The sequence below is a fragment of the Papaver somniferum genome, unplaced genomic scaffold (genome assembly GCF_003573695.1).
Source record: "Papaver somniferum cultivar HN1 unplaced genomic scaffold, ASM357369v1 unplaced-scaffold_10, whole genome shotgun sequence".
Classification (NCBI taxonomy): Eukaryota; Viridiplantae; Streptophyta; class Magnoliopsida; order Ranunculales; family Papaveraceae; genus Papaver; species Papaver somniferum.
This window is the reverse complement of record NW_020618825.1, coordinates 4,228,740-4,244,973: the sequence shown is the minus strand read 5'-3', so window position 1 is coordinate 4,244,973 and position 16,234 is coordinate 4,228,740. Positions and strand designations below refer to the sequence as shown.

At 34.6% G+C, this 16,234-nt stretch overlaps 1 pseudogene; it reads left to right on the top strand.

The window, feature by feature from the left end:
* The first annotated feature begins 5,551 nt into the window (after window positions 1-5,551).
* Window positions 5,552-5,618, top strand: LOC113327468 (annotated as a pseudogene).
* Window positions 5,619-16,234: the final 10,616 nt, after the last annotated feature.

Sequence of the window (16,234 nt, the reverse complement as noted above, 5' to 3'; positions counted from 1 at the left end):
AGTGCAACCTGTCACAGTTTATTTTTCAGTCACAGATACACCTGTGATAAGTCCTGCAACAGTTATAACTGTTATTAAATTTTGTATTCGTGATAATAATTAGGAATATTAAATTCTATTATTAGTCACAATAATATTTGTTGACAATTTTACAGACAATCAAAATTATAATTCAAAGTGATAATTCCACCCAAATATTTCACCACATCTAAAACAACCACAAAATTATAACACTTTGAATTTTACTTGTCACTAATTTTCCCACATTTGTACAAACTAATAATTATATTTCATTTCTTAAAATCAAAATACATTTTTGTTTTTGTTTTTCTTTTTAATTTTCTTAATATTAGAAAAAAGGATCAAGACCAAGTCAACAAGTCATGACTTTATAGAAATTTGACTTTGACATATCTGCGTCTTCCAAAGACACCCTTAATGGAAATTATTGCAATAAATATTATGAAAACTGTGAAAATGACAAGACTACCTTTATCGGAAATAAGTAAAGTAAATATTACGGACTGTGAAAATAATCATACAACCCTTATAAGAAATGAGTAAAGAAAATATTACGGACTGTGAAAATGACCATTTTACCCTTACTAGAAATACAGTAAAATTTCTTTAAAATAGTAGCTTTGGGACCGAGAAAAATTATTATTTTAGAGAGAGTATTATTTTAGCGAGAAGAAATTTAACCTGTGCAAGCCTAATTGGGACTAAATAATTTTATTATTTTAGAGGGCTTATTATTTTAACGAGTATTATTTTAAGAAGGTTTTACTGTAAGTGCAAAAATTATTATGGAGACTGTGAAAATGACCAAACTACCCTTATCGGAAATAAGTAAAGGAAATATTACACATTTTGAAAAGACCATATTACCTTATTGTGAAAATGACCATATTACCCTTGCAAGAAATAAGTGCAATAAATATCATGGAGACTACGAAAATAATTATATTACCCTTACAAGAAATAAGTGCAATAAATATCATGGAGAATATAAAAATGACCAAACTGCCCTTATCAGAAATAAGTAAAGTAAATATTACATACTATGAAAATGACTATTTTACCTTATAAGTGTACTAAATATTCTGGAGACGATGAAAATGACCAGACTACCTTTATCAGAAATAAGTAAAGTAAATATTACAGTCTGTGAAAATGACCATATTACCTTTACTGGAAATAAATGCAATAAATATCATGCAGACTATGAAAATGACCAATCTACCCTTAACAAAAATAAGTAAAGTAAATATTACATACTGAAAATGATCATATTACCCTTACTGGAAATAAGTGCAATAAATATCATGGAGACTATGAAAATGACCAAACTACCCTTATCAGAAATAAGTAAAGTAAATATTACATACTATGAAAATGACTATTTTACCCTTACTGGAAATAAGTAATAAATATTCTTGATACTATGAAAATGACCAGACTACCCTTATCAAAAATAAGTAAAGTAAATATTACAGACTGCTAAAATGACCATATTACCCTTACTGGAAATAAATGCAATAAATATCATGGAGACTATGAAAATGACAAAACTACCCTTATCAGAAATAAGTAAAGTAAGTATTACATACTATGAAAATGAATTTTTTACCCTTACTGGAAATAAGTGTAATAAATATTCTTGAGACTATGAAAATGACCATATTACCCTTACTGGAAATAAATGCAATAAAAAGGGTGGTCTTGTCATTTTCGCTGTCTCCATAATATTTATTGCACTTATTTCCAGTAAGGGTAGTATTGTCATTTTCAATGTCTAAAATATACACTTTACTTATTTTTGATAAGGGTAGTCTGGTCATTTTCACAGCCTGCAGAATATAATAATTTCCTGTAAGGGTAGTACGGTCATTTTCACTGTTTTTGTGATATTTCTTGCATTTATTTCCAATAAGGGTAGTTTGGTCATTTTGACAGTCTCCATAACATTTATTGCACTTATTTCCCCTAAGGCTAAAAGGTCATTTAAGCATATTGTAATATTTACTTTACTCATATCCGATAAGTGTGGTCTGGTCATTTTCACAGTCTCCATAATATTTATTGCACTTATTTCCAGTAAGGGTAGTATGGTCATTTTCACTGTCTGTAATATTCACTTTACTTATTTCCGATAAGGATAGTCTGGTCATTATTACAGTCTCCATAATATTTATTGCAGTATTTCCAGTAAGGGTAAAATAGTCATTTTCACAGTCTGTAATATTTACTTTACTTATTTTTGAAAAGGGTAGTCTGGTCATTTTCACAGTCTCCATAATATTTATTTCACTAATTTCCAATAAGGGTAGTATAGTCATTTTCACTGTTTGTGTGATATTTATTGCACTCATTTCAATTAAGGGTAGTTTGCTCATTTTGACAGTCTCCATAATATTTATTGCAGTTACTTCCGGTAAGGGTAAAATAGTCATTTTCACAGTCTATCATATTTACTTTACTTATTTTTGATGAGGGTAGTTTGGTCATTTTCACTATCTCTGTGATATATTATTGACTTATTTCTAGTAAGGGTAATATGGTCATTTTCACAATCTGTAATATTTACTTTACTTATTTTCGATAAGGGTAGTATGGTCATTTTAACTGTTTCCATGATATTTATTGCACTAATTCCTAGTAAGGGTAATATGGTCATTTTCACTATCTGTATGATATTTATTGCACTTATTTCTAGTAAGGGTAATATGGTCATTTTCACAATCTGTAATATTTATTTCACTTATTTCTGATAAGGGTGGTATGGTCATTTTCACTATCCCCATGATATTTATTGCATTAATTCCTAGTAAGGATAATATGGTCATTTTCAATGTCTATGTGATATTTATTGCATTTATTTCTAATAAGGGTAATATGGCCATTTTCACAATTTATAATATTCATTTCATTTATTTCCAATAAGGGTAGTATGTTCATTTTCACTATCTCCATGACATTTATTGCACTAACGAATCTAATATATTTCGACTCCAGTTCAATCTAACAAGAAACTTAGGTCTAACTCTAGTCATCTTTGGACCTGTGATGCTCAAACCTGATATATTTCGTCTCAAGTTCATCCTAACCAGAAACTTAGGTCTAACTCTCGTCATCTTTGAACCTGTGATGCTCAAACCTGATATATTTCGTCTCCAGTTCATCCTAACGATAAACTTAGGTCTTACTCTAGTCATCTTTGAACCTGTGATGCTCAAACCTGATATATTTCGTCTCCAGTTCATCCTAACCATAAACTTATGTCTAACTCTAGTCATCTTTGAACATGTGATGCTCAAACCTGATATATTTCGTCTCCAGTTCATCCTAACCAGAAACTTAGGTCTAACTCTCGTCATCTTTGAACCTGTGATGCGCAAAACTGATATATTTCGTCTCCAGTTCATCCTAATCATAAACTTAGGTCGAACTCCAGTCATCTTTGAACCTGTGATGCTCAAACCTGATATATTTCGTCTCCAGTTCATCTTAACCAGAAACTTAGGTCTAACTCTCGTCATATTTGAACCTGTGATGCTCAAACCTGGTATATTTCTTCTCCAGTTCATCCTAACCATAAACTTAAGTCTAACTCTAGTCATCTTTGAACCTGTGATGCTAAAACCTGATATATTTCGTCTCCAGTTCATCCTAACCAGAAACTTAGGTCTAACTTTCGTCATCTTTGAACCTGTGATGCGCAAAACTGATATATTTCGTCTCCAGTTCATCCTAACCATAAACTTAGGTCTAACTCTAGTCATCTTTGAACCTGGGATGTTCAATTCTGATATATTTCGTCTTCAGTTCATCCGAATGAGAAACTCAGGTCTAACTCTAGTACTCTTTGAAACTGGGATGTTTGAATTTGATATATTTTGTATCCAGTTCATCCGAGTGAGAAACTCAGATCTATCTCTAATAATCTTTAACCCGGGATGTTCAATTATGATATATTTCGTCTTCAGTTCATCCGAATGAGAATATCAGGTATAATTCTAGTTATCTTATACCCTATCTCCAGTAATCTTACAATTCATAGCTAGTATTATACATTTTTCGAATTTTATGATTATGTTGATCCATTAGTCTGATCTTGTTGTTTTTTATTTGATCAACAGATGCATATCTCTGTGAAAAACACTTACTGGTAAGACTATCACCCTTGAAGTCGAAAGCTCAGCCACGGACATGCTGATTGATTGAATGATGAAGTTATCAGTGTTGATTCTGTACAAGGACTTGTTTCGGTTTCTTCTTTTGTGTTGTTTTTTCGAGATTTTTCTTTAATCACTTGAGTTAGTTGAGTTTGGGCGTGGTTTAAGTTTCCTTTGAGCTTTAGATTTTTATATGCATGAAAGATTTGTGGTTTGGGTAATAATTAGAGCTGGTAAACAAGCCAAAAACCCGTGGGTTGGTCCGACCCGTAAGAACCCGCGTCCAGCTTGGTTGGGTGTCTAAACAAGTCGGGTTAGGGTTGGATAATGTGGGTTTGAGGGAAAACGGGTTAACCTAACCCGTCTACAGTAATACTTAATTTCCACCGTCAGATTATCTAGGGTTAATCACATTCGTTCGTTTAGGATATAAAAGCCAAAAAACCCTAGAGAAGATTTCATTTTTTTTCTTCCTTTTTTCTTTCTTCTCCACTGTCTTCCTTTTCGCTGCGCCTCCTCACCACCTCCATCTTTATCTAAGCATCGGAGAATCACACAAAAGAATCAACGATTACTTAAACAGATTCTCAGATTCAATCTCATATGAAGATGGTCCTTCATTAAAAAAAAAAATCTTATCAGGTTCTTCAAACTCATCTTCTATCCTCTCTCTCGGTGATGCCCTCAATGTTTTCTAGGTCTAATCTACCTCTTTTCTGAGAAATTAACTTAGGGTTTTTTTTGGGTTTACGATTTTTATTTACTGTTCTGATTTTTATTATTATGACAGGATGCGAATAGATTGATTAAACTATTGGATAGATTTACTCAGCAAGTTAGAGAGGTTATTGCTCCGTTGCTATGGTGTATACAGAATTATCGATCTGGGAGTTTTGTTGATAAGTATAGTTCATTTGAGAAATATGTTAAGTATGTGTGGAAATTTGATTTCGATTTTGAATTTGAGAGTTATTTTGTTTTGGGGGTTTTAGGGTTTGTTGATGAAATGTAGAATGTTGTAGTGCTTTGCTTCAGGAGTTTAGAAATTGGGAATCTGCTTGGGGTTTGGATAATGTAGGATTTGGTTTTTGAAAATGTTTTAAAGGTTATGTATCTATCCAAAGGTAGAAGTGAAAAAAATTACATTTTGTTGGATGGGTTTTTCATGTAAAGCATGATCTATGTTCTTTTTTGACGGTTTCCTGTTTAAGTGTATGATAAGCAGTAGCATATGTTTAGTATTGTGTTTGTCAAGTTTTCTTAGTAGGCTTTGATTGTGTTTAGCACGCTCATAGGTCGAGGTTTGAGGTTTGATGCTCATTCATGTGCTCTTCGTTGTTGGTTATTTTGTTGATTTTTGTTACATTCTTGACATCTAGCATATGATGATATATTCTCAGATTCCCATTCTTTACGGGTGATGTAAATCTAGCTTCTGAAGCGACCTTTCTTCGGCTGTACTGTTTTCAAACATTTGGATTGCCAGGATTTATATTTGAAGTTACAAACATTTTCATGTTGATGTGCCTTAGCTATATGAAATGTTTGCTGCCGATTAACTTTGAGGTGGAAATAAATTCGACTTACAATATATAAACATTCAAATCACTCCAATGCATTGCTTAATTTAATGACCCTTTTTTTTAATCAGAAAAAAGGTTGCTCTGCTCGAAGTATCGGGGTCCAAGGTATGCTCTAAGTAAATTGAAAGATTTATCATAAAGATACCATAATGCTGCAGGATCGGGATGAATTGATTTTTAGTTCATCTGATAAACATGCTTATGTATCCTTGTGAATAGATATTCCTCAGTTTAGGAGGTAAAAGTTCTAGAATAAATATTTTCTTGTCAAGATACCTGTATAATCCTAAACATTCAGGCAGAATTTCCAGCAACTAGCAACTAATAATTCTGGAGTCAAAGTGTGTCAGCTAAAGGAAGAAACTTTAGAGCAAGGTCTGTAGGCTCTGGAGCTGCTACAAGCTCGCCCGGTCTCCCATACTGATGAAGATGCACAATGAGGCAATGGTCGGGTCTGAAGTATCAGGCTCACTGAATCCTGATCTTGGTGACAGCTGCCACATCAAGAAATGTAGTTCTTCAGGTGACAAGCGAGCTGGTGTTTCCGCAGGTAGGAGAACTGTTGCCACATCTTTTGAATTTCCCTATCTTTGACATTCGATTTTGATAAACTTTTCTTGAAAGTTTATTTTGATGTAGGTATTGGAAACATCTGCAAGTCTTTTCATGAACTAAAACCAAACATTAGGGTACTTGATAGACAATCTGTACTTGTATCTAATTATTTTCCTATTGCAGCGAAAACACGAAGAATGTTTTTGAAAAAGCGGGGGTCTAACAACACCACCCAATATTTCTCTTAACAATCTATATGGACTAACTCCTAAACACAACTAGATAGTCAGACTCAATCTAGGGAAAAGTATCTCAAGGAGTTAATATCTCAATCTCTCAATTTGATCTTTACTCAAGCAAATAGAAATCTGCGAGTCTTTATCAAATAGAGATGAACTTGGATGGTACCAAAGACCAATGTCCAAGGATAAATCAATATCAATCAACAACCGTTAGGTCGGACTATCCAATTGATTGATCTAACGCACAACCTGTATTATTTCTATTATATAAACAAATATAATGCGGAAAAGAAATAACACAGACACCATAAGTTTTGTTAACTAGGAAACCGCAAATGTAAAAAACCCCCGGGACCTAGTCCAGATTGAATACACACTATATTAAGCCGCTCAGACACTAGCCTAATCCAATCTAACTTCAGACTGGACTGTAGTTGAACCCCAATCAGTCTCCCACTAATCCAAGGTACAGTTTTACCCCTACGCCTCTGATCCTAGCAGAATACTATGCACTTGATTACCTTAGATGATCTCACCCACAACTAAGAGTTGCTACGACCCAAAATCACAGGCTTTGAAAATAAAAAAATCTGTCTCACACAGACAAGTCTATCAAAGGATAAATCTGTCTCCCACAGAAAAACCCTAAAGTTTTTTTTTCGTCTTTTGATATATAATCAAGGGGAACAGAAATCAATTGATAATCCGGTATTATATTCCCGAAGAACAACCTAGATTAATCAATCACCTCACAACAATCTTAATCGTATGGTAGCGAGACAAGATGTTTTAGAATCACAAACAATGAGACGAAGATGTTTATGATTACTTTTATATCTTTCCTATCGAAGAACTCTCACGATCTAAACCAATCAATATGATTGTACTCGTATGATAGAAGATGCAAGATCAGATCACACAACTACGATAAAAGTAGTATCGGTCTGGCTTCACAATCCCAATGAAGTCTTTAAGTCGTTAACCCGGTTTTAGAAGAAGAAAACCAAAGGTTAAAGGAGAATCGACTCTAGCTTACAAACTAGTATCACACGGACGTGTGGGGATTAGTTTGTACAGTTGTTAGATGTCCCCTTATATAGTCTTTTAAATCAGGGTTTCGCCTTGCTCACAAAGCAAACGCTATCCACCGTTAGATGAAAACCTGATTTAGATTCAAGCTAATATATTTCAACTGTTAGATCGAAATTTTAGATTGTCATACACAAATGAAATGCACGCTTCTAGGTTTGTTAACCGTACCCGAACGTGTGCATAGTTGGTTCAATAATAGTCAACCAAAAGTTCATCCATTTGAGCATTTCATACCAACCATTTTCTTATTCACCATAACTAGTTCAATTGACTCAACATGAACTAGTTAGAGAGTTTTTCAATTGCAAGAAAATCTCATGTACTAAAAAAGACACAATTAAAGCAAAGATGATTGGATTCAAGGAATCGGTTCATGAAATTTTTTAACCACGGTTTGCAAATGCATTCCTTAGTCTTTATGAGTTAAGTTTAGCAATCATGTTTAGATATATAACCTATACAAGTTCGCCGACTAGGTTCCCGGACTTGAAGTACTGGAAAGAGTTTTAAAACTCCAGCAGAAATTCTCGGGTTTGAGAGCTTCGTTGGCTCGCGGACTTGGCTCACACAACATAGTTTGATAACTCAGCAGAAATTCTCGGGTTTGAGAACTCCGGCAGTTCGCGGACTTGGTGATCGAATTTTTTATAGTGGTAAAAGGTTGTCGTTCACTCGGACTTTGTTGAAATTGATTTTAGGCTTAAATAATGGAAAATACTAAAAATAAGAAAATATATATACAAAAATGGTGACAGGATGAAGAGAGGTTAGGACTCGGGATTCCACTATTTTTCATGTTCATGGAGTTCAGAAATTAATTGTAGACATTTATAGCTCAAAACAAAAGAAATATCAACTCTATTTTTTGCCAAAGTAGATTTCATAAAATATTACGCGTAGGTCATAAGCATGGCGCATCAAAATTACCTAAAACTAACCATGCTCCATCAAACAAAGTCACGAGTAGTTAATAGAAATCATAATTCATTAAAATTCAATGCAAATAGTAAATAAACAATTAATTGAGTTTCCCCAATGGTGAAATCCAGCTTCCTCCATTGTCCCAAAGTTGGTGTTTAGCTCCTCATATTGTAGACACTCTCAAAAGATTTATTTATTGCTCAAAAAGTGCTTACAATGGTGAAAATGGAGAAAATAATAAAAGCAGCGAATTTGCAACGATGGTACGTCGTTGCAAACTCGATGTTAACAAAGGAGGTGTTGCGAAATGAAGATATGCGTTATTAACTGACTGTTACAAACTTGAAATATACGACACTAGACAGCGACTGTTCTTGGCAGCAAAGTTCTTCATGTTCATCTTTTCTGCAGCAGCAGAAACTTCTCCCTGCAACTCGTGATTACTCACTCTGTTGCTCTCTCTTCTAACCCCTGTCTCTGCATCCCCCTTCTTAAATATCCCAGGTCTTTTTTTATACCTCACAAGCACCAAATAATCCTCTCTTCAGTTCTGTGCAGATACGGGAATATTTCTTTCCCTTTTTCTCTTCCACACGCGCCTGTTGATGTCGACACAGTTGTTCAGGCTTCATCCATGCTGACGTTAAACAAGCAGCATCCACGAGAAAATATTCCAAAAATACATCCTCTGAATATCTCTCCCAAAAATCTTCCCAGAAAATCTCGTGTAAACCCGTGAAACTATGCTTTGAAAAATCTATGTGTAAGCTTCTTTTCTTTCGATGTTAAGGGTACTACCAACCCTGTTTAAACTTAACAGGATGTTATGGGTCCAATCCCGTGTCAAACTCCGGTTAAATCTCCCTCCAATACTTGCCAGAATAGCACAAAACTCCGTGGAACTCTGCTCTCATCACCGGTGATTATCCAGCCCAAATTAGCGGAATCAAAACACATTACCAAGACTATTTAGATAAATCACGTTTAGCCCAACTGAAATATGAAATTAAATATCCTTTAATCGTGCCAAAAAATGGAACCCTAAACTTTAACTTCGCTGCAAAACTTTTCCCGCCAAAATCTGTTTTTCAAACAAAGAAGAAGGGTGTCCCCTATCCAGAGTAGGGGTGCTCATAGAAGTTGGCATTCTGTGGTGTGTATAGTAAATAGGTTTCCCCTTTAGCAACTGGGGGCCCCTTAGCCAAAACTGTGAGTCTGCATAGCAAATGTCCTCCGGGGGCCTTTAGCAACTTTTCGAGCCGAATTTCCCAAAACTGTTTATTGCCCAAAAATACCTACAAACACACAAAAAACCATAATTAGTACAAAATCGAGTGCCAACAATATATAGTATTGAGATCAAATTGGACACAAAAATATGTCTATCACTTGGCTACTAGCCGATTTCCAGCATGGGACTTATGCACATATGTGTTTCCACAACATACTTAAGTCCACAATGGTTATGTAATATAAACTCTCATTCCAATCATTGAAACATTCTTAGAGGATGTTATATAGTTGTTACACTATTTCTCGTCAAAGCAATTTTTAAGATGATCATAACATACATGACTTATGTCACTAGGTAAAGAAAAACATGGTCGAAGCGAAACGCTTACCAACACATATTTCGAGATATAGATAGGCGAGGTATACTCAGCTCGAAATACCAAATGTGTATAATCTAGTCTATATATATAGCATACGACTTTTGTCTCAAGAAGTAGGACATAAAATATATAGACTTTTGAGTGACAGATAAGTTCAAGTCTTCACATACCTTTTTGTCGAGAAGTTCCACCGGTTCCTTGAGTAGATCTTCTTCTTGTCTGATGAATCTCCATGAAATCCTTGAGCTCAACTACACTTACTATCCTAGTCCGAGACTTAGCTATAATAGACTAGAAATCAAGACTTATAGTTTTGATCACTAACATTCACAAACATGCTTGAGATAGCAACGCATGCGAGTTTGAACGAGTAGTGCTCTAACAGTTTTAATTGCAACAACACATATGCATTTCAAGTGTAGCAACACAAACCTAATTAAACCCCATTTTGTTGCCTGATTCATGAAGTGTGCTTCTTTTTCAGATCCTAACTTTTAATATGTCTGACTTTATGCTTCTTTAAATGCAAATTCATCTACCTTGAGACTAATCTTACTAACGTATCAAACTGTCTGTGTGAACCTCTTATAATAAAGAATACTTTATAGTTATATAAAATTAAATTTTATTTTACTAATGAACTAGCATAATTACATCTTTTTTAACCTGTTATATTGGTAGGAGAAGCAAGGATGTTGTACATGAACCAGTACTTGCTATTAAGAATAAAATCGAAAGAACAACCAGAGGTTCATCAGTCAATCTCACTCTGATAAATTCAATATGATCTCTCAAGAGTTCTGAATCCCTTTAAGGTATTGCTAATTCTTCTCAGTTGATATTTTTTTAATTGAAATGGGAAGTTGCGATGAAGACAGTTGCAGATTTTCAAAATTTTGTTTTTAATGATATTTGATTGTGCAGGCAAGAAGACAGTTGCAGATCTTCTCAGTTGAGATTTCGATGCTAATACTCTGTAAAGCTTGAGTCTCTGTGATATGTGGTGGTATTAATGATTGAAGGTCTTTCTAATATATGAAGAGGTATTACTTAAAGTCCCTAAGCAAATCAAGTCTTACGTATTGTTTTCTTGTAAATTTTTTTCAGTGAATGAGACCACCTCCACATGAAATGAAACTTGTTGCATCTTTTCATGTCAAGGTAATATCACTTGGTTATGGATTACCCACTCTATTAGAAATAATTATCTCTTGTTCACAAAAAAATAGATTCTTAGAGCTAATATTATAAGTATGCATAGTTTATTATTGGCTTTCAAGTGTTATTATTGTGTGCAACTGCAAGATTATGAGAAGTATGCATTATGTCTATTGCAGGTGTCTTATTCATTCAACCAAGATGGAAGTGAGTCTAGGAGGCCCTAATTACTCGTCTCTTCTTTTTGTTAAGGTAAACATTTTATGAATAGTTTGGATGCTTAAAATTGTAGAATTATTGTTTCAGAAAGATCTTTATATTGTTTTCTATGTATTTTTGTGGGTGTTGTTAAATTGTTATGTGAACTAATCTCTCGAACTGTTTCGTGTAGGATTCTTAAAGAGAATAAATCTCAAAGAATATGAAGCTGCAGTTGTTCTTCCAAATGAAGTCAAATAACTCATTTTTTTTCTTTTCTGTTTTCACTGGATTGTAGATTGTAAAAAGAACGGTTTGTAATTTTGTTTCAGGTATAAATTTAATTGTATTGCAGGCCTGTAAAGTAAGAACAGATCCAGTGATGACCTGTATTGCAGGCCTGTAAACTGGATGCCCGGGTCCATGAAAATGATCCGGACTATTCATTTTTTTTATTTGTAATTAAAAGAGTTGTCACTGGTTTAACTGTAACAACATATGTGATTAAAAAACAACACGTGTCATCATTTTAAGACAACAGTTTAAAATGACACGTGCCCCTGAAGGAATCGTTGTTAATGAATAGGTAACACTGATAGGTGTTACTGTATTCGTGACAAAAAGTGACACGTGCCATCCGTTGAATTCTGGTAAATATAGAGTGACAGATAAAACCGTTAAGATAAATGTAACAAAATACGACACGTGTCGCAATCCTAAAATTAGGTCAATTTTTACTATCGACTATTGTTACAGTTTATAAATGTGACTGTATTTAATCATTGTCACAGAAACAACCGTTGCAAAAAATATAACAATATTAATCACAACGTTTCTGCAACGACGTATATCTGTTACAAATTTAATTAGTAACTAAAATACCCTATGACAAAAACCTGGATTTGGTGTAGTGTGATCTGTCTAGGACAATTTTGTTCACGAGAGCTTGAGTCTTAACATGAGCTTCGCGGGATATCCATTTCTCTGCATTTCTCATACCAACCTCCATGAAATTTTGAAGGTACGAACTCCTCCTCTCTGCCCGACCTCGAGAAGCAATAATTTTGGTTGAAAATTTCGCACGATCTTTGTGAGCTTTAGCCAAATTCGATCTCAGCTGAGAAATGGTAGACTGATGCGATTTCTCAGACTCTACAAAAGAAATATGAAATTATAGCCGGAGCAAAGTTTTCAAAACAAGCAGGATTTAAGTAGTAATCAAAAGTACAAGAAAACTGGGGTAGTATGACACGCGTGACTACCTTCCTCTGAGAAAGAAGGTATCGATATAAAACGTTACTACTATCTTCCATATTCTCAATAGGCTTGTCAAAATCATCGCCAACCAGACCCTTCAGGCGATATTGAATTTTCTTTTCATCTTCAGCAAGAGAGATATTTTCTTTGATAAGGGTATCATGAGATTCTTTTAGCTGCGAGTATTCTTATTTAAGCTGGCTCATTTTCACAATTAGATTTATCTTACTTTGGATAATATTTTCGTTTTTCGCGGATAATAGATTTTATGACTCTTCATGCTGATCTTTTAGTTTACGTAGATATTCTTCGTGATTATCACAAATTTTCTAAATATTAAGGTATTGGCGCGAGACATCGCCTCTTTATTTAAGAAAGATCGTTTCTCCATGGACTCTCATTTTCATATGATAAAGTTTGATGTCTTAAGTGAGCATCGTGCAACAATTTAGGTAGATGAGAAGTTTGGGAGCCTAATATTTCATTTTGTTGGATTAACAAGATATTCTCGTTTGTTAGATTTTCAATATGATCAAGCAAATATGAACGCTCATTATCTAATTGGTTTATTTGGATCCGCAACTTTTCATTCTTCGCATGAGCATCTTCAATGGAAAATTGAAAATCATACCATTCTAAAACGCGCCTCTAGTTTAGATCTTAATATACACACAAATAAAAATCAAAATACATGGATGCGAAAGACAAGAGAATAACTTATTTCTAAAAAACAGTTAAAAAAATTAGAATATAAATACCTATGAGGTTCTGATTCTTGTTGCGAAGATTCTCGGATTCAAGAGTCAAAGCTTGGAATTCCCCATGTATTTTGCGGAGTTCTCCCTCAAAGGTGACATTTCGACGCAAAAGTTCTAGTACGGTGTTGGTAGATTCAAAAAGCACTTCAGTCAAAATCATGCGACGGCGTGCATCCTAAAAAGAAAAATAATAAAAGAATAGCATAATGAATAAGAAAGGTGTAAGAGAAAGAATTCCTACCAATAAATCAAGAGAAATATGAACGCTTGGATCAAGTTGAAATAAGATCTCGCTCCTTGTTGGCTTGTTGGGTGGAGGATCACATAATATTTTTCTCAGAGCATCGCAGATACGAAGCTTTGAAGGATCTTGGATAGACAACTGAGCAGCGTTGAAGATTTCAGACAAAAATTGAGTAGCAGAGCTTGCTTTTTTCAATACCCCCGTATCAATAGGGACAACCTGAAAAAAAGTGATTGTGGAGGTAGAAGAAATGGGAACAACAGAGGCAGTTTTCCAAAGGAGAAAAAAATGTAGCATTCTCCACAGATGAGGGGACACTTGCTAACAAAGGATCATTCACAAAAGTAGAAAGTGACTGATCAACTGAGAGTACGGTTATCACCGCAGGAGCTGAAAGATCTTTTGTCGCATGATCAACTGGGAGTGCAGTTACCACCACAGAAGCGGGAATCTACTTTGTCGCATGATCAACTTCAGTATCAATGGTGGAAACGGTAGTTACCTCCGGTAAAATAGAAACAGCCGGGGCAGTTGACAAAGTAGAACCATCAATAGCAGGCGAGGCAATTAAGTTTTGCGAAGGTGCACCAACATTAACATGCGAAGTAATCACAGTCTCTACTTGAAAATCAGGAAAAGTAAGATTGGACTTGAACGTATGGATTTTGTGAATCCTTCTAACCTATGTCATCTTTTCACCCTCAATGTCACATTCAGAATCATGCGAAGAACAACGCAGATAATAAACAGAGGAAACAATATTGTTTTACCAAAAGAAGAAAGTATTTTGTTACTCCTTTGTTATGCGAAGGCTTCTTCTTGTGAGATTCGTTATTCTTCGAAATTGAAGACTGCCTAGGGTTTGTGACTATAATTTTGGTAGTACCAGAAGAAGAATTCTTGCTGCAATCAGTTTGGGAATGGAGACAACAATATAATCAGAAAGGGTTTGATTCGAAATTATTAAAAAAAAACAGATAAACTTAACATGATAGGTTTTAATAAAATATACAAACCTTGAATAGGGATCCATGACAACAACAACAACAGATGAAAAACGAGGATGAAAGAGATTCGAGGAGATTGAGAAGATGAAGATTTGCAGAGCCGAAGAAGATGAGAAGGGAGGATGAAGTAAAATGACAAAAGGTTACCTCTCCTGAAGTTCAGTTAATAAATGGGAAGAAAAGATGACCGGTTAGACTTGGACGTGCCGATAAAAAGGGAAGGAAATCAGCACGTGTAGACGGAAATATGTCGGCAGTTTAGAATACGAAAAGATAAATGAGTGCGGCAGTTTAAAGTGAAGTTTCTCATATCACATTATTTATTTTTTTAAGAAACAACATGAAAAGAGGCAAAATGTAGATACAAAATACCGCACATCAATTAAGCGTGCGAAATAATGAACATCCAGGATGAGCAAAGATGACCGCGTACAACTTATCCAAAATGAGCATCGAATGACGTCAGACTAATCACAAGAAAAGAGTGAAGGGTCGTGCGATGATTAAAGAGTATGCGAGAAGAGTCAATCTAAGCATGCATTAATAACGCATGTCAGATCCGAAAACATGGGGCTTTATTAGATGTATCCCAATATATAAAACTCTTATATAAGGAGCCGAGCGACCTTGTATGAGGGAGAGCTTTTTTGGAATCCAGACAAGATATTTTAGGAGATAGAAAGGTTACTTTCTTCCTAAGTTAGAGTTTTCCTAATATTTGTATCAAATTCATAGATATTAATAAATGTTCTTGTGATTTTCATGGATTTAACCTATATTTTTCTTGAGATTTTGATAAGGGTGTAGTTGTGAAATTTATCGCAACTACACAAACTCAACACTTAAATTGCATTAACCAAACTCATACGCAACACTTTTAATGAATTTTTAAAAACAAATACCAATGGTACAAAGCTATAGACAATCCAGAAGCAACATCTACTACACTAAAGGGATTGAAATTACAGGAGAAGAAAAAGAACAACAAGAGTATGCCACTGTCAAGGTCGTGCTGGTAATGAATGATATGAGATGAAGAAAAAACAACGGATAGGATTTCACTGCAACTTTTGATACAAACTAGAGAACATCATCATTTATTTACTGCATAACAACACAGTTTCAATTCTTTCGACGAGTTTGTCAGCTGCCAAAGCACCTGAGAATTCATAACAAGCAATCCAAAACGATTAGCAGAAACACACATTTGCAAAACCATTAAACAACCACTGTCTGACGACACCGGAAATGGGAACATAAATATTGAGAATTTATTTACAAAGCGATAACAAGGTTTCCCATCCTTAAATATGAGGAATGTAAGTAGTGGCTCGATATTTTGTAGGATTATAAACAGATATAGGCCTGATTTTTAACCCGATAGACAACCATAGGCCTGTTTTTTTCAAATTTGCAAATCTAGGCCTCCAT